This window comes from Durio zibethinus, chromosome 25 (genome assembly GCF_047325235.1).
Source record: "Durio zibethinus cultivar Kanyao isolate XHJ-2024 chromosome 25, ASM4732523v1, whole genome shotgun sequence".
Classification (NCBI taxonomy): Eukaryota; Viridiplantae; Streptophyta; class Magnoliopsida; order Malvales; family Malvaceae; genus Durio; species Durio zibethinus.
This window is the reverse complement of record NC_143186.1, coordinates 8,038,702-8,057,913: the sequence shown is the minus strand read 5'-3', so window position 1 is coordinate 8,057,913 and position 19,212 is coordinate 8,038,702. Positions and strand designations below refer to the sequence as shown.

The 19,212-nt window shown below is 33.5% G+C and overlaps 1 long non-coding RNA gene and 1 pseudogene across 2 annotated transcripts; both read right to left on the bottom strand.

Annotated features, from left to right (window-relative positions):
* Positions 1-2,785: 2,785 nt before the first annotated feature.
* Positions 2,786-3,395, bottom strand: LOC149511579 (uncharacterized). Its single transcript, XR_016333491.1, has 2 exons — positions 3,256-3,395; positions 2,786-3,156 (listed from the first exon to the last, which is right to left on the bottom strand). It is a non-coding gene; the product is annotated as an uncharacterized LOC149511579 (long non-coding RNA).
* LOC111276059 (nucleolar complex-associated protein 3-like) lies at positions 3,390-18,448 on the bottom strand (annotated as a pseudogene). The gene is made up of 12 exons (XR_016333490.1): positions 18,207-18,448; positions 17,246-17,406; positions 16,952-17,127; positions 15,263-15,471; positions 15,045-15,147; positions 14,368-14,530; positions 12,625-12,769; positions 7,568-7,704; positions 4,813-5,138; positions 4,387-4,526; positions 4,183-4,286; positions 3,390-3,571 (listed from the first exon to the last, which is right to left on the bottom strand). The product of XR_016333490.1 is annotated as a nucleolar complex-associated protein 3-like (transcript).
* Positions 18,449-19,212: the final 764 nt, after the last annotated feature.

The following is a 19,212-nucleotide window of genomic DNA, read 5'->3' as shown; positions in this document are numbered from 1 at the left end:
AGAGCTTAATCAAGCAAAATTCATGGACCCTGGTCCACGATTTGATCCCTTAATCGAAAAATTAATTCGAAAATTTGTCTTTGTACATATAGATAATTAAGCTGCCAAAAAATTATGCCAAAGTGATGAAAAGTAATTCTTTGATCCAAATCAAGCTAAGATCATTAACTAATGGATGAATTAAATTATTGTAATAAAATAGTAATTAAAACTTTGATAAGTCGGACCGAAATATATGACCAACCTAATATCATTTGACTTAGGGTATCGCTCATGTTCTTCTAGTTGAATTAAAGGGTCCAATTTTCTCTTTGACTTAAAAATCTTAGTAATTTTTTTCTTAAATCGATGATGATTTGTGGGAGTTTGTTTTTGTAAAGGAACTAACGACTTTGCATATGACAAAAGGGTGGGAAGAGCAAGAAGAAGTCTTGATACTATGAATGACAGAGTGTTTTTATCAATTATCTATTCTACATATTTACAATGTTCAATCTAATCCAACTAATCACATATATAGTGGGTTAAAAATATTAGTTTTATAAAATGAAAGTATCCGAGTGACACATATATGAACTCCTTAAAAAAAACAAAACCCATAAATTATTAATTTACATTTTTTACATATAGAAAAAAAAGAATTTTTGTGGTGTGTACAAAGAATTTGTCTTGTTAGTCATCTTATATTTAAAAAAGAAATTTGGGTTTAAGTGTATTTGATTTGATGATCCAAAAGTCTTCTAATACGTGAAGTTGAATTTCAAGTTTGTGACAAGCATGAAAAATTCATTTGCCAAGTTTGAATAATTGGTATGTAAATTAATTAACTATCTCATTTTTTTCAAGAAAGTTTACATACTTGAGTTGCAATATATCCATAAAAATATCCAATCATGAACAAGAAAAATCAAATACGGTACATTTAAAGAATTTTAAAAAAGGAAAAGAGATTCAAATCTTTTTTGGTTTGACTGAAACATTCCACTATGATTAAAAAATTATTTTTTCATAATTTTTTAACCAATTTCATGACTCAAACTTTAAACCTCAGTACTTGCTTTGACTAGATAAAATATTTTGCTACGTTCTCGAGAAAGAAACCAAAATAAAAAATTAAAGCCACCTTGAGACATGGTCATGGGCTTTGACAAGTTGGCCACCACATGCTATAAAAAGGAAAAAGAAGAAAAAAAAATAGATATTTTTATTGAAATGGTATACAAGAAAGAAAAGGGGGTGGAATTAAGCTTGGAATATTCTATTGATCAGGCTTTCAAAGACTTTGCAGTATGAACGGAGTTATTACAATAAGCTGTTCACAGCTTATCATATTGAAACAAATCATAAAACTATAAATACTCTGATACGGAGACAACCAGTCAATACGTACATAAACATCAAGCGACGTGGTCTTATCGTTGCCTCTTTTTAATTATTTATATAAAATATTAAAATTACTTTTATATTCGTATTTAAAAGAAAAAAAAAAAGACGAAAGATTGACTTGCACGTAACTTGTGATTTGAAAACCCTAACGTCGAATATTTTGTTTTTAAATAAGAGGAAATCAAAATGATGCGAACAACGTGGGAAGCAAACATACTTGACCTAAAAAAATGAGAAATCACGAAGTTGTTTTTCAGATATCAAGAACATAACTCTCATTTTAGTTTTATTCAGTTTTGAAGAGCTCTGACAAATGTGTTTTAATGAAGGTTTTAATTTCAATTTGCAATAATTATATTTATTTTTGTAAATGATGAATTTTCGATTTTAGCAGTCAGATTTAAATTTTATTAGTTTTTTTTTATAAAAATCATTATTGTGATACGTAAAAAAAATATATATATATATATAATAAGATGGAAATGTAGTAAAATATAGTATTATATAAGAATGACATTAAGGATAAGCAAAGATTAATTAACAAGTCCAAGAACAATGTTGGACCAACTTTTTGACGTGTGCTATGCAAATGCATGCCCTTAATTTGCGGTTGAGGCCACATGCATCTTAGAATGCAGAGTCACGTTCATTTTCTTAATCATAATCATTCATCACGTATCTTTGAATAATATTGTAAAATATTTATTTTCCATATTATTTTCGACTTCCCAAAGTAGTTCGTTTAATTGATAAGAAAAATTTTCTTTCATCGTTTATTAGGGTATGATTTTTGTGAGGAGTGCTCTAATTTTAAAAAATAAAATCTCTAATACAGTAAATTAATATAAAAAAAATTAAAATCATTTAAGAAAGAAATTAAAATTAGAAAAAATTAGAAAATATTCTTAATTATATTATGAAAAAATATATATGATTCTCGAGAAACAAAGATATTTTTGCCCTTGAGAGTAGGGAGATGAGTTTTTAAGATTATTTTTTTAAGAGGAAATGATTGAAGATCCGGAGAAAAAGGGCAATGGAATTAGAGAAAGGAAAACATGTGAATGCAAGATATGAGGCACATGCGTTGAGCTAACTGTTACACGCTATTAGGATCTGAAGCTCTTAGTTTGAAAATACTTTTTTTTTCCCCATAAACTCAAAGTTACTTGTTTTTTTTTTATTCTTGATTAAAATAATATGGCTAGAAACAAGGTTTTTGGAGTCCCCATTTTAAGTACTCACATGAAGCACTAATTACTATTTATCAAAAAAAAAAAAAAGAGTGATAGACACAATGAATGTTTAATATATTTGATGTTTAACGAGTTTAAGATTGGAGTTATGATCAGTTGGAAGGAAAAAGCTGGCAAAGAAAATGTTTGAGTGATAACAAAGATTTCTACTAAAGGGCAAGGGTAGGAGCAGTCTATCCCACCACCCATTTTTCAACACTTGTATACAATAACAATAACAACACTTGATTATTGATAATCAAGTCAAACTAGAGTACTCATTCCCCATTCTCGCAACAATTACTTTGAATAGTACCTTATTTCAAAATTTTTACTTCTTGAAATCCATGATGCATATGAGAACTAAGCCCAAAATAACAAGTGGGGTAAGAAACTAAAATGAAGAAATTTAACGTCAAAAGACGGTGTTCTAAAAAATTTTGAAGTTCAAATTTCAGTTTACAGCCAACAATTCTTTGCTTTTCTTGGTTTTGTGCTTTGAGGACTTGCTTTGCATCTTGTATTCTTCATATAACTGTAAAGCCGACATAATTTGGTCCAACTCACCCTTTAATCTCTCATTCTCCTTAATGTCCCGAAGAAGCATGAAATCCCTACTAAGTTTCTTGCTCACCTCATTTTCATCGATCAAAGTAGGTTCAATACCAGCCGATGCCAAGGGTGCATTTCCTCTTTTCCTCTTGTTATTTGATTTCTGGGTGCTCCCCTGTCGGTCGAATAACTCCTGCTCTAGTGACAAGTTGTTAAATGCTTGTTGAGGAGAAATGGAGAGACAAACCTGGTTCTGTGTAGTAGCGTTCATGGTTGAGATGCTCAAAGCCAGTGCCGTCATGGTTGGATGATAGTGTTTAGATAGAAGACTCAGTTCCCAAAGTACTGACGCAAGTGCACCACTTTAAGTTGGGGTATGAGGGATATGGTTGGTATTACTGCAAATCAAATGGTTGTTTTGCGTTTGTTACAATTTCAGAGCAAAAACCAACAACTACATTCATGTCTGTTTCTAAAACAACCAAAATTCATAAGCCAGTGCAATAATTGTGATACAAATGACACCAACTGCAAGATTTTGGTACCAAAATGTCAAATATATCAACTAAAATTGAACGCCCTAAGGAAGAAGAAATTAAAGGGCTCAATACAATAGTAATTTAACAATTTTGTACAAGATAAAAAAAGCACAAATCACAAACCCGTTGTAAAATGCTACAGGTTGGCACAATATGTTCAGAAACTAGAAAATTCATGCTTCATTATTATTCTCAGTCTGTAATTTTACATCCCACTCCAAGTCATTCTTTCATAAACAACTCATAAAGCTTATAATGGATAGAAGTAACAGATTTTCCAAATAAGGATAAATCCAGAATAAATATGGGTCATAGAGGTAACAGGAAAAACTGTAAAAAGAATGACAAATGTATTTGCCAAGAATGAAAGGAGCATATGTCAATAGAACATTATATGCAACAGTTGTCACTATCAACACAATGCATATGAGAAAGTATTCTATCATTTTAAGAGTAGCAGAATAGCTTACTGTGATTGAGCCGAGCCTGACACGGAACCACCACCTACATCATTTTCTAATAGATTTCAGCACTTATACATTTTTCTGAAGAAGATGCCTTAACTTTACCAAGGCTGCAAAGTTCAAAAAGAAAAAAACAGAAAAAATGCCTTAAAATTACCATAATGAATCACTTGAAATCAAATAGTTGAGCAACTCAAATAATTAACACACCAGCCATGGATTCTGCAGATCCAAAGCACAAAGAAAATGTGGCTAAGCGTTCCACAAATGCAGCTGCCTTTTGCATGTCATGTTGCATATCATCACATAGCATGATCTTCAGAGCCTCATCTAACACTTCACCTTGATCTCTGCTTCATAAACAAACGTTAAGCACCAAATTTACTGGAGCTAAGTTTTTTGTGATGTTTTTAGAGAGACTCAATAGTAACTTGATACTTTGCTGTTTTGCCTCTGGTGACTGGCTTTTTAAAAATCTGTTCTTTGAGAAGGTTGATTTCAGTATTTGAAAAAGGCTTGAAACAAGCAAAGTCTCAACAGGCTTTTGCAGCAGGATAAGACTACCAAAGTTAACAGTTACTCCTAACCTATGATTTCATTGGATAAAATACAAGGAACAGCCGGTATCCTACTAACCTTCCAGGCCTGTACTCAGGTACAACATTGTAAAGCTGGACAAAAAAGTCTTGCAAATCAACATCAAAGCATCAAGGTTGCTCCTCATAACTCTAAAAGCAACAATGCAGCAGCAAAGGCACTCAGACACAGTCAAGTTTTGCACTATCCAGGCAGAACTATCTGAGTTGCTACCTCTTGCAGCAAGCCTGTTCAAATAATTCATAAGATCTCCAATGTAATCCAAGTCAATCAGATGAGAAAACTTTCCTAAACCAGTCAAACAAGGAGCTAGAAGTGGATGTGCCCCAGACGCACCAGGAAGTATATTACCATTTGCTTCAGAACTGGAAAGAAAATAACAGAATTAGCTGGTCCGCTAGAGATTTTGAAATATCATACAAAGGCAAGACAAGTTAAAATTAAATAAAAAGGAGATAAGTGTAAAAATTCATTTGGCAATCACTTTATTATGTTGTCAGCATTAACCTTCCTAATCCACCGTTGTTTCGAAATCTCAATCAATGTTAACAAAGTTATACTCTTCTAACAAATAAAACTCTGATTTTATGTATACTACTAAAATTGAGATGCATTTTGCCCCTCTTATGTTTATGAAACACGTATTGAAATTGCTATGTTTGGATTGAGGGGAATGGAGGGAAAGGAAAGGAAAAGAGGGAATCCTTTCTCTTGTTCGGATAACTAATAAATAAAACAAGGGAAATGGAGGGGGTACTTAACAACCCTTGGTTTCCCTTTCAAATTGGGTAAAAGGAAGGGAAAGGAAACGCAAAAAAAAAGTTTAGATGCTGAAATGTCTACAAAATTCTCAATTATTTCAGCAAACCTTACAATTCCATCTAAAGACTTTCCTTACAATTCCATATAAAGACTTTCTTTTTCTGGAGCATTGTCATGAAGAAAAACCACATAAAATGATGGATGAGATTTTTGAGTCTGTTTGCATGTTGGCATGTCATCATGAATATTTGATGAATACAAAAAGAGCCAATACCGTGGCCAAGACTGGCCAAAAAAACTGTGGCCAATAAAAAGCAAAGGTGTTGATTACATCCATTATACAGCCATAATTACTAGCATACAAAAAGACTATATTAACACATTTAAACAATAAAATGGTAAAGTTATGATTTTTTTTTTCTTTAAAACTCTTAATTTTGTTAATCTTCAATTCACTAGGTAGTCCAATAACACAACAATTAAAAACCACCATATCAAAAAAATTACCACAAACGATTCAAGGCAAAATCACATGGTTATTACGTGGTTCACATGAAGAAAGAAAGGTTCTGCACATAAAAAGAAAAGCCTATAGAAGCCTCGAGGTTGTATATATAAGAGATTATTGCAGAGGATGGGGAAAAATGAAAATGGTTTGCTGGGTTGATGTTTGGGAAAAGGAAAAGAGAGCAACATGAGGATGTAATGGGACGTGTGAAATTAAAGGGGCAAGTTATAAACAATTTTCCCTTATATATCTTAATAATATATGTATATTTATTTATTAGTCAAAATATTGAAAATAATAATTATGTATATCAACAAAATGTTATTTTTAGTTTTTAATTTTGAAAAAAAAATATTTTTAATATATAAAAAATAATTTTATTTAGAAAAGCATATAATCAGAAAAATATTATAATAAATCTTTTTTTTTTCCTTTTCACTTGTTAACCAAACAATGGTAGTTATGATTTCTTTCCTTTTCATTCCTGTATTAATTTTAGCCATCCAAACAATGGGGTAAATGTATCATTTCCTTATCTTTGAAAAACCTCATTTTCTTTTCCTTTCCTTTCCTTTCATCTATCCAAACATGGCGTTAAGGAGAGAGTAAAGCCTTGAACAAACCCAACTTTCATTAATTTTCAAGACAAATCAAGACAAAAACCGAAAAACCCATTTGCAGTTAATGTCATCGAGATAGCATGGAGGAGATAAAGAAAAAAAGTTCCTAACTGCCTTCCTTTTTGAGAACCTGAAGGAGTCATCTTTCTTCAAACTAAAGAGTGATGCAGACTATCGAAAATACATATGATCTTTTCTGGCTTATTTTCTTCAACCACTGATACCTTATGAATCAATCAAACTACTCATGAACTTTTTTTGCATTATTTTGTAAACCTACATGGCTGATGGTTAGCACCCCCATGCCAGCACTCAATTGCCCACTAAAAGCTGGACTGATGATTTCGCATGTCCTATATTAAATTGCTATGACTACAGGTTGGCAGACATAAGTCTCTGTCTCTCTCTCTAGTTCTTGATCACTTGATTTGATCAGAAGAGAAGAAGAGAGACGAGTGGGGTTGGGGGGCCCGTGAGGTTTGATAAAAGAGCCACCTATCTGAGATACAAAATGTCCCTGAAACAGCAGTCATAATAGAAAATGCAGGGGCTCATTTTTGCAATTGGTTAACTAATTGCATTTCAAGATACACTGCATCTGCAAAAAATATAAAAGTTTTTTTTTTTTTAGGAACATTTTCAATAAGGTTAGAGGGAGTTGAATCCCTATCTTTGACCCTCACTTGGAGCCATAACAACTGTTAAATGAAGCCAAGGCTGTCAGAAATTAGAGTTCTTGCTATTTTCTGCTTTTCATGTATATAGTTGTCTTTTATCCTCCATCTTTCATCAATACGATATAGAAGCAGCAATTTTCACTGCCCGAAACAACTCGTGGACAAATTCAGAAAATACCACTAATCAACCACACTGATCATTGTAATAGTGTAATAATCAAACACACCTGGCTACAGATGATTGCATGGTATGCCTCAAAATGCGGAAATATGTCCCAAATACAGAAGAAATTGTCTCAGATTGCATCTTCTTCCGTTCCTCAACATCTGGACTATAAGCAACAGCTTTATAATCTGCAGCAACCTAGGCGAAGCATTCAAACATCAATGCTGTGATAATTGTAACAAGAAAGGTAATGGAAACATCAAGATTGTTGCTATTTTAGGGATTAATACCTCTTCCTTCATCTTTTCTATCATTTCTTGCTTACTTTTCTTTCTGTCATTTCCTTGGAAATGATTTAACTCCTCAATATTCTTTCTCTTTTTATTTTTCTTGTTCTTAATTTGTTATTACTGTAGAAACTGAATGTATATTGAAAAATTGTTTATCTTCAATTATACAAGAATCTTAGGTTTATATACCACTAACTAGGGGTTAAACTAGAAAACTAAATCTTCCTTAATTCTAGGGATACAAATACTTAATTCTAGAGATACAAATATAAATATACAGATTACAAGATTACAACCAGTTATAAATAAGTGTTTTCCCACACTCCCCCTCAAGCTGGTGAATAGGTGTTTTTCATTCCCAGCTTGGAAATAATTTCTTGAAATGTTGCACTTCTAAGACCTTTAGTTAACACATCTGCAAGTTGACCCTTGGTTGATACATAAGGTGTACAAATCAACCCACTATCTAGTTTCTCCTTTATGAAATGCCAGTCTACTTCAATGTGTTTTGTTCTGTCATGTTGCACAGGATTGTATGCAATGCTTATGGCAGACTTGTTATCACAGTAAAGTCTCATTGATCCATCCCACTTGATCTTCAAGTCTTCTAGGATAATCTTTAACCATAGTAGTTCACAAATTCCTTAAGCCATTGCTCTAAACTTTGCTTCAGCACTTAATCTTGCCACCACATTCTGTTTTTTACTCCTCCAAGTCACAAGATTACCACCTAAGAAAGTGCAGTAACCTGAGGTGGATCTTCTATCAGTTACCGAAACTGCATAATCAGCATCTGTATATACTTCTAGAACTAACTCCGAATTTCTTTTGAATAAGATACCTCTCCTAGGATTGACCTTCAAATAGTTCAATATACGATAGACAGCCTGTAGGTGCACTTCTTTAGGACTATGCATAAATTGATTTACCACACTCACAACATATGCTATATCAAGTCTAGTATGTGAGAGATAAATGAGTCTTCCAACTAATCTTTGGTACATCTCTCTATTTACAGCAGCATCTTCATTAGCTTCTCCAATTTTATGATTAGGATCTATAGGGGTATTTGCAGGTTTACATGCAGGCTTCCTGGTTTCCTTCAGAAGATCCATCACATATTTCTGTTGTGAGATAAAAATACCATGCCGTGAGTGAGCTACTTCAATTCTTATGAAGTACTTCAATCTCCCTAGCTCTTTTATCTCAAATTCTCTAGCCAAACACTATTTTAGAGATTCTCTCTCTTTTTCATTATCTTCAATTACAATTATATCATCAACATACACTAATAGAACTGTGACTCTCCCTGAATCAGAGTGTTTGGTAAACAATGTGTGATCTCCTTGACTCTGTTTATATCTCATTGCTAGCATCACTTTGGCAAATCTCCCGAACCAAGCTCTAAGAGACTATCTAAGGCCATATAAAGCTTTTTTTAGCCTGCATACTTTGTTTGCTTCTAGATGATCTCCAAATCCCGGTGGAACCTTCATATATATTTCTTCTTCCAAATTCCCATGTAAAAAAGCATTCTTTACATCAAATTGTTGAAGCTGTCAATTGTAATTTGCAGCCAATGATAACAAAATCCTAACTGTATTCATCTTGGCAACTGGAGCCAAGGTTTCCTGGTAATCCACTCTATAGGTTTGAGAGTAGCCTTTAGCCACTAACCTGACTTTATACCTTTCAACAGTACCATCTGCATTATATTTTACAGTGAAAACCCATTTACACCTCACTGGATTTTTTCCTTTAGGCAACTCTACCAGTTCCCATGTCTGATTTTTCTCTAAGGCCTCCATTTCTATTTTCATGGTTTGCCTCCATTTCTCACTGGATAATGTTTCGGATAATGTAGTTGGAACAGAAATAGTGTTTAGGCTCACAAGAAAATTTTTGTGGAATGGTGAGAATTTTTCAAATGACACAAAATTAGATATTGGGTATAGTAGATGCTTGGTACATTCTCTGGTTCCTTTCTTAATGGCAATAGACAAATCATAATCACTAGTTATAGTTTTAGGAGATTCATGCTCATTTTGAGAAACAGTCAAAAACTATGGTTACCTCATTTCCAGAGTTAGGATCGGGTTCTTGGACTGGCACTGGTTCAGGATCTGAAACTTTCCTTCTTGAGTACACTTATAATTCCTTCATAGAATCAAGAACAATATTATCCTGTCACATCTTCCGTATTTGAAATGGGTTCAGACTCAAATTCAGTGTTTGACTTGGGCTCAGTAGAAATAGGTTTTGACTCAGAAGAATTAATGGGTGTAAATGTTGAAGAAAGGGGCAAATCAAGCAAAAAGAAGTCTTTATCCTTATCTTCTATGAATGAAGTCTCCCCCTGAAGATAAGATTGAATAAAAAATGATTTATTTTCTTCAAAAATGACATCTGCAGACGCATAAAATTTTTTGGTAGGAGGATGATAGCACTTATATCCTTTTTGAGTTGAAGAATACCCCACAAAAATACACTTAATCACTCTTGGATCCAACTTTCCCCTGTTATGACTGTGAACATGAACAAATGATGTACAACCAAATATCCTAGGTGTGAGATTGTTTGTGGTATTGAGGTTGGGATAAAATTGTGAGAGTAGTTCCATAAAAGTTTTAAATCCCAAAACTCTTGAATGTAACCTATTTATAATGTGTGACAATGAGAACAGCTTCCCCCCAATAAGATTTAGGTACATTTGCTTGAAAAAGAAAGGCTCGAGTTGTGGCTAGTAAATGGTTGTTTTTCCTCTCTGCCACTCCATTCTGCTGTGGAACATTAACACAAAATGACTCATGGATAATCCCCTCTTTTTGGAAATAGGTGGATAGACTCTGATTGAAGTAGTCTCTTGTATTATCAGACCTAAATCTCTTGATTCTTAATCCAAATTGATTTTGGATCATGTTTTGGAAGCTTAAAAACATACTATTCACATCTGATTTGGATTTAAGTAAAAAAACCCAAGAGACCCCAGTATAATCATCTATGAATGAAACAAACCATCTCACACCAGAAATATTAAGAATTGTAGAGGGACCCCAAATGTCACTATGAATCAAGTAAAAGGGAGTAGAACTTCTTTTGTTATTGATTGGAAAAGACACGTCTATGTTTTGCAAATTCGCAAATATCACAATGAAAATCTTCAACATTTAATTCTTTGAACAAAGAAGGAAACATGTTTCTCAAGGTTCCAAAAGAAGAATGTCCAAGACGAAAATGATAAAGCCAGATTTTGTCTTTATTGGAAGAATTTTCAGAAAGAAATAACAAAGGTAAACTATTTTTGATACTACTTGTGTTATTTGATGTCTCAAGATAGTATAGTCCATCCTTCTCCTTAGCAAGTCCAATCATCTTCCCCGAACTCTGGTCCTGAAATTCACAATAAGAGGGATAAAAAATTACTTTGCAATTCATATCTCTGGTAAGTTTTTGTATAGATATCAAATTAGTAGACAATCTAGGAACATGAAAAACATTTTTGAGAACAAACGAGGGATTAACTTGAACATCTCCTAATCCTACCACTGTGGTAAGTGAACCATTAGCAACATCAATTTTCTTATTACTAGGACACAGGTTATATGTACTAAACTTTTGTGGGGAATGTGTCATATGGTCTGTGGCTCCTGAGTTAATGACCCAAGAACTTGTAATAGGTTTAGCCGAAACATTTAATCCATGAGAATCGAAAGCTTTACCTAGACTAGAAACTTTACCCAAAAAAATACCATAATAGGCTTTTCAAGGATTTTCAATAAGTTTCTCAGCTTTTCAATCTCTTTCCTGTTGAACTCTCATTGTTTCTGAGAGATCTGTAGTACTCCAGTGATTTTTTCAGTTAACATTTCCTCAAATTGGGTGATAGTGATATCTTTCTTTGAAAGGGTTTGGCAATGAAGGCCTAAACAGGATTCGGCAATGAAGGCCTAAAAAGTCAGCAATGAAGGTTGAAAATTTTTCTTCCCAAGAAGAGCCTAAAGCTCTGATACCACGTGGAACCTGAATGTATATTGAAAAACTACTTATCTTCAATTATACAAGAATCTTAGGTTTATATACAACTAACTAGGGGTTAAACTAGGAAACTAAATCTTCCTTAATTCTAGGGATACAAATACTTAATTCTAGAGATACAAATATAAATATACAGATTACAAGATTACAACCAGCTGTAAATAAGTGTTTTCCCACAATTACCTTTTGGAACTTCGGGCTTCCCAAGATCCTCATCAAATGAAAAATACATCAAAACCAGAAAAAGTATAGAAAATTAACAAAAAAGGCATTAAGGAACAGCGAGAGACAAAGTTACACAAAAAGCACATATGATGCGAATCACAAGGGAAGCATTTCTTCTAACGAATTCATCCCACCTTCCAATTATCATTAGCTAATTTGATCAAATACCAATTGGCAAAGTATACACCAGTTAAAAATTGATGATAACATTTCCACATCTTATTAAATCATAAAGATAACATGCAAAATGCACTCCAAAGTTTTCAGTTGCTGATAGCTCCAACTTAAAATGTTTATAACTACAAATACCTTTTATACGGGAAATAGATGAACAAACAAAGAGGAAAAGGAACTTCAACAAAGTTATTACCTTCTCTGGCAAGGTTACGGGGTTCAAACTTAGGAGCTAGGCCATAGTCTTTACTTGGGAAAATAAAGGAGATACAAAACAGATTCCAATCATGCCAATGAGTTCAGCTTTACCAATATTTGCACAAAAAGCAAAGTGTACAATTAAAAGAAAGATAAATGCAGTATGAAATAGGTACGGCTTAAGACTATTCAACACCTCAACAGAATCAGGATGCAGTTGACAATCATGAGCTTTCACATGATCTGCAATCTACCGAACAGTCCAACAGTAGCTTCACCACCAGGCTGCCCCTCATTGGTAAAAAGTGAATTAATAGCAGCACAACAAGGTCTCCTGCAAACTAGTAGGTACTTAGTTTGAAAAAGACAAAAGAAACAAAAAGATACTTTACGTGATCATCACTGAAGCAATTATATTGGTAAGTTTTGAGGAGGGGACAGGTAATTACTATCTTTCCACAGTGATCTAGGGTGATACAAGAAACTGCACTAGCTATGGTGGAGAACATTATAATATTTCTTTCATTGATGATATTAAAGCTGCAAGTGTCAGAAATAAAGTGAAACAGTAGAATGTAGTCTATTTCATAATTTGCAGGGAATTAGTCTTTGGACAAGGATTAATAGGTTAGCACAGTGTCTGAGTAGCAGACAAGTACCAGGGGGAGCTTTCTTGAAAAGGAAGCCACATAACAATTACCATTCCTCTATGCATAAAATGATCAAAGGCAAGGTCTGGATATATAATAGAAATAAGCTTCTTCAGCATAAGCTCAGGCTCATTTGACATGGTAGAATGAAATTATGATCTCCTTCGTGCTGACTTCTTGAATATTTTTGAAATACCATTTCTTTAAGTTTGTTTTTAAAAGTTCTTTTATTCAAAGATTCATTTTAATTAATGGGATTAGAATAAAGCCCAGCCTCTATCCCCTCTTCCTATTAATCAGTAAGGTGAAAGTAATGCGATAACTAAAATACCCAATATATATTATATATATTTGCTTTTTAAAGGCCAACTATATATATTGATGAACATTTCATTTTCTATTAACTTGAAAGGATGAAGTATTATGATGATGAACGTAGTTATAGAAAGGCAATGAGGTGAAAGGGAGAGGGCAGTGGTGGCAGTTGAAGAACTGGTTAGAGCTGAGATACCACGGGCAATGCATGATAATGACACAGAACTGGACCGATAGTATAGAACATGCCTAGCAATTAAGCTAAAAGGATTTTTTGAATATTTTAATTTACACTTCTTATTACTCTGTTTCAAGAGCAAAAGCACCAAAAAATGATTACATACTAATGAAATGGCTCCTCCAGCCAAGTTTCCATTTCTTTTTACCAGAACAAAGCAGCAAAAAAGATGCAGTGCTGAATAGGTTCTATGTCTGATCTTATAAATATGGAAAATAAGAAATAAAATGAAAAGAAGCAACAAGAATGTAAACTATTTATCTCTCAATGGATCAATCTTCCAATCTCAACTTAAAAGTTTTAGAATAATTTAACATAGAAGACCAATAAGCATCAAGCCATGTGACTAATGAAGCCCATCCATCACAGAAGCCATCTAACCACACTAGATGAGAGTATTAAACTGCTTCCCTGAGGTTTGACATGCCAGTCCAAAAGATTGTTAAAGTAAATAGCTAAAAGAGGATTTTGACATTAAATCAAATTTCATTTTCCTCCACAACAGTTTTAAGTCATTGAATAAGTATTTCAATCTCCTAAAGCAGCTTTTTAGAATTTTGCAAAACAAACATGTTGACTTTTACAATTGTCATCATACTGCTTTTGAAGTTTAATTGTGGTGTCCAAGCTCAAATTATAATACTAATACATTAAATTCCCAACGTTAATCCTTCAAAAGCCCTCAACAGATTACTAAAGGATTTTTAACTTTTCAAAGCACAAGAAAGCACTATACCTTCGACATCATCTGAGGAGCCTATGTTTCTGATAACAGCAGCTAACAAGCTTTTGCGGAAGTTGAAGCGAGGAACAGCATCAAGCAATGTACAAATACAACAAACCACAACATGATGAAATATGGGCTGCTTTTCTAAGGCTAACAACTTTTGCAGGTATCCCTGTTGCACATTCCCAGGAATGAGAGGACTAAGATGAAATCCAAAATTAATAATAATCTCTTGCACAAACAATAAACTCAAGTATGTGGAAAGCATAAAGACTTATTATTAGAAATCCTATAAAACCAGCTAAAAACCTCTTTGGGAAGGCGAAATTTCCCACTAGCAGCATCTTTAGACAATCCATTACATATCTTCACAAGATAATACAAAATTTTGTTCATCTTCTTGTAGAGGCATTAAACAATCTTTTCATATTCACCAGGAGGATATAATATGATTGCACAACTCCATGTGCCAATTAAGCCATGTTATAGGCTTTCAGATAACATCAGCCTTTCTATAAAGAACATGTGGTAGATGTAGCATGCTAAATATTATATACACCATAAACCCTTTTGTAATTGTGAATCAACGAATGAGAATACCCTCACCATGCCAATTCCACTCAAGAACTAAACCAAATCATATTAAAATTTCAGAATACTGGTCACAAAAAGATAGCAGTTCGAACCTTGTATGACGATATAAGTGTTGATTCATGGTACCGCATTTTCTTAACTTCCTTGGAAACTTTCATTTCTAGCTCTTTTTCAGTAGGAAGCCTAATCCGGTAGCTGTATTCACATGTCTAAAAGTTGAGTAAAAATACAAATACAACACAGCAAAAAGGAAAATTAATTGTAAAATAAAAATTAAGAAGCAGAAGAGAAAAAAAGAAGTGATAGGTACCCAGGAATAATGTCTTCAAGGACAGCCAATGTAGACAGCAGTCCAAGCTTTACAATAGAGTGATTACCATCTTTGGAAAATTGCATAATCCCTTTCAGCGACTTAATATTTGCTTCTGGGTCTGCAAGTAGTGCCATTCCAAGCTCAACTAGCTTACGCTTTTTGCCTTCAAATGCTTCCTCAGCTGTGAGGTCTTCTTTCACCTCTGCCTAAACAAAGAGTAATATTTAAACATTAAAGATAATGACCGGAGCATGAGAATATAGCATCTATGAATTCCCCATTGAAAATACCAAATGGTAGAAACAAATGCAAACAAGCATCTAAGCAGGGATTTAGCATAAGTAACAGCATACACAAACACATGGAGGCAAAAATTCTCCATTAATGTATTACAACAGAAACAAGGATTATTCAGAACATCAGAGCAAGAACATAACAGTATGAGCAAAAGCAATCTATGCAAAATTTTAGAACATAACAAGGTGTTCAAGCTCATAAGTACAAGAGAAACTAAGATAGCCACTCTTCCATAAAATTATAATACTTAATGATGCAGATAGAGAAGCAAGATAAAAAGCTTTTTGCACCATCTTAATATGTAGCAAAGGGAAACCCTTCTAAGAAAATGCCTATACATTTATATAAAGATACTAACAAACCATTCACTTAAATTTGCAGATTCAGCTAGAATTGGTTTCTATTAGATTCAAGTAGAATTGTGATAAGTGGCAAGTGTTACTAAAGCTTACACTGCTTTCCACCCTTTTCTTCTTCCCTTAGGACAGCTAAAATTTCCTGAATTACTAAAGACAACATAAGAACACTTCCAATAAACCTGAAATCTCCTTGTCTAAGGTAGGACAAATTAAAAACTTTTCTTATATACTTGACAACTAAAGGTCTCGACATATTTTCCCATCAAATCCTACCAATTAACTCCTCCAAACATATCATTCAAAAGGTTGGCTAAATACGGTAATATATTTCTTACCTTCCAGCCACTCTACTTTTCAAATCCTGATTCAATGGAACACTAAATATTAACTTCTATTAACAAAAATCCTAAAAGCCCACTTTTAAATCCAAGTGCTGCACATAACCCAACTAGGGAATTAACTTGAATCCAACCTATATCATCCAGTTCAAAAGATAATACTTATCACAGTATACAAACTCTGTTTCCATCTTGTTCCGGTGATTGGTAAAGGTACCATAGAGATAGTAGAGGCTAGCAAACAAAACAGTAACTGTCAAAATGGTCAAGCAGCTGCCCCTTAAATTCCTGAACTTACTTAATGCACTGCAGCATGTAATCAAGTTAGTATAGATTGTTATAATTGTCTGAGAGGCCATTCCAGCTTCATTTTCATATAGTGGTATATGACAGGCAAAGTTTAAGGTACGTGATAAGCCTGCTATGCTAATATATGTACTAAATCCTGCTACATCCCTAATGCTCAAAAAGAATGCTCCAGCATAGTGTTTTAATTTGATTGAATATAACTAAGATGAAGACTAAGAAGATCATCCTCACCATATGCTGAGTTTAAAGAAATTTGAACCCCTTCATTTCAAAAGGTTTCTGTATTACCAAAATTGTCTAAGATGCAAAATGTAAAAATCTAATATTCATTCTTTTATTGTTGAACATTGCAAGAGATAAAGAGTAGCAATGTAACAACATACTAGTACAGCTTCTTGTTGAGTAGGTTGCACTTCAGTTTTAGCCAATTCCTTCCCTTGTTTCTTAGCCTCTTTCTTACTCTTTTTAAGCCTTGCCCTCCTTTCCGCTTTTGTCAGCTTAACCATGCTCTTATCTTCATTCCCTTCTTCATTTTCAGCTACTTCTGTTGCCTGAGAAACTGCATTCTATAACAATATAAAGCATTTCATTCTCTGCCTTTAATGGACCCACTTTCTTTACCAGAAAAGAAAGTAAAAATAATTTTTTTTTTCTTTTTTAAGAAATAGATAAGATACATGTTCGCTAGTAGATTTCTCCATCCAAAGTCTTGACAGGAAGGGCATCAACTGGATCAACTTGAACAACAGTTTTCTCATTCTCTTTCTGCTTCAGTTCCTTCCTTCTTCATTTCTTATACAAAGCATCTTCACTGAAACCCTCCACCCGAGTGACTTGCCTACCCACAAAAGAAAGTTCCCATAGTTAGGTTGAGATAACTAATTCTCATTTCAAGTTGTCACAGCTGAATATCATTTCAACTTTAACTAATTTCCACATCCAACTATAAAATCTCAGCATGTATAGCCAAACAGAAAACCCTAACTTTTTACTTACACCACAAGAAAAAGCAATGACACAGTACAACACCTAGAGACAAATTGACATTGATCAAATGCAGCTAAAATAAAAAGAAAGGAAATGCCCATTGTAAGTTGAGATTATCGATTATTGATTCTCACTATATGTTACTGCAGTCAAATTTACAAAGGCATAATCTGATTCCATTTGGTTGTTATTTTTTTCTTGTATTTTCTTGTTTCCTAACAAATTATTATACCATAAAAACAACTGACAGAAAGAAATCATACAATCAATAAAACTTGCAGAAACGACTAGAATTATAACACCAATTCCAACATGATCGTTCTCCAAATGAAACATTCATTTATAATTTTAATTATAAAAAATACAGCTTGCTTTCTTTTCAAAAAGATTTTTTTTTGCTTTCGGAAACAAAAATTAAGTAGCAAAATTCACAAATAAATCGATAAATAACATAAAAATCACTTGTGAAACAATTATTCTAACAAAAGGGAAAAAAATTTCTAACTGTAAGTTGTGATTATAAAAAATTCCACTTCTAGGATTACTGCAATGCAAACAATTTCCAGTAAATAATAAATTATTCTCTTGTTAATAACTAAGCTTTATAAGAAAATAAAAATTGGAGAGAAAATAGAGAAAGAGGTAACGGACATGGTGATAGAATGAATGTCCAAGCGAGAGACGAAGCCAGCGTAGTCTTTATTTTCGTCGACGAATTGAAGGTCCTCGTCGGAGACTTCAATCTCATCCTCGGTTATTTCCGGAGGGGGTTCCGGCGGCAGAGTTATTTGCTTCCGCTGCTTGCCCTTGCTCTTCCCCATCGCGGAGCTTAAACCAAGACGTACTATGAGTTTTAGGGGTCTGCATTACGGAGCGCAGACTAATTTATATGATTTTCCTCTCCGCTGACAAACCTTTTTATTATGATTGGTCTCTTTAAAACCTTAGCCCAACTCCGGTCCAACGTGAGCCGGGTCGGGCTTCCACCAACCCATTAGTAGGAATATTGTAATTTTATATATTAATAGTGAAAATTTTAAATTTTATAAGTAAAATTAAATAGTTTTTTTATATTTATTTAATAATTAATTTGTTAATTTTCATAAATATATACTTTAATAAAACACTTAATATCATTTATTGAGTTTTTTTAAATTATTTTCTTAATCAATTATCACATCATTAAATAATCACTTTTTTTTTTATCGAAACATGAAAACTTTCATTATGCAAGAAAAACATCAACATTTGTGATGGAATCTGGGAGATGCTCCCATACAGATATTTGGCCCTCAATACAAGATAGCCGGGCAACGTTATGAGCCAAAGTATTTGCAGACCTGTTGACATATAGGAATCGACAACTTCTATATTGTGATGCTACCCTCAAAATCTCCATTGTTATTCTTGTTCTCTCCAAGTAAGAGTCCCCCCGTCTTTGCAAGCTCCTGTACCACCATTATTGCATCAGCTCCACCTCCATTTTCTCATAGCCCCATTCCCTAGCAATACCAATCCCAAAGAGAACAGACTTCATTTCTGCATGAAGAGAACAGCTTACGTTCGAAGTGCTCGTTGTTGCACATAGCACCACTTTACCTCTTTTATACCAAGTGACCATTCCTAACCTTGCTGTCTTGTTTGTGCACTTAAAAGA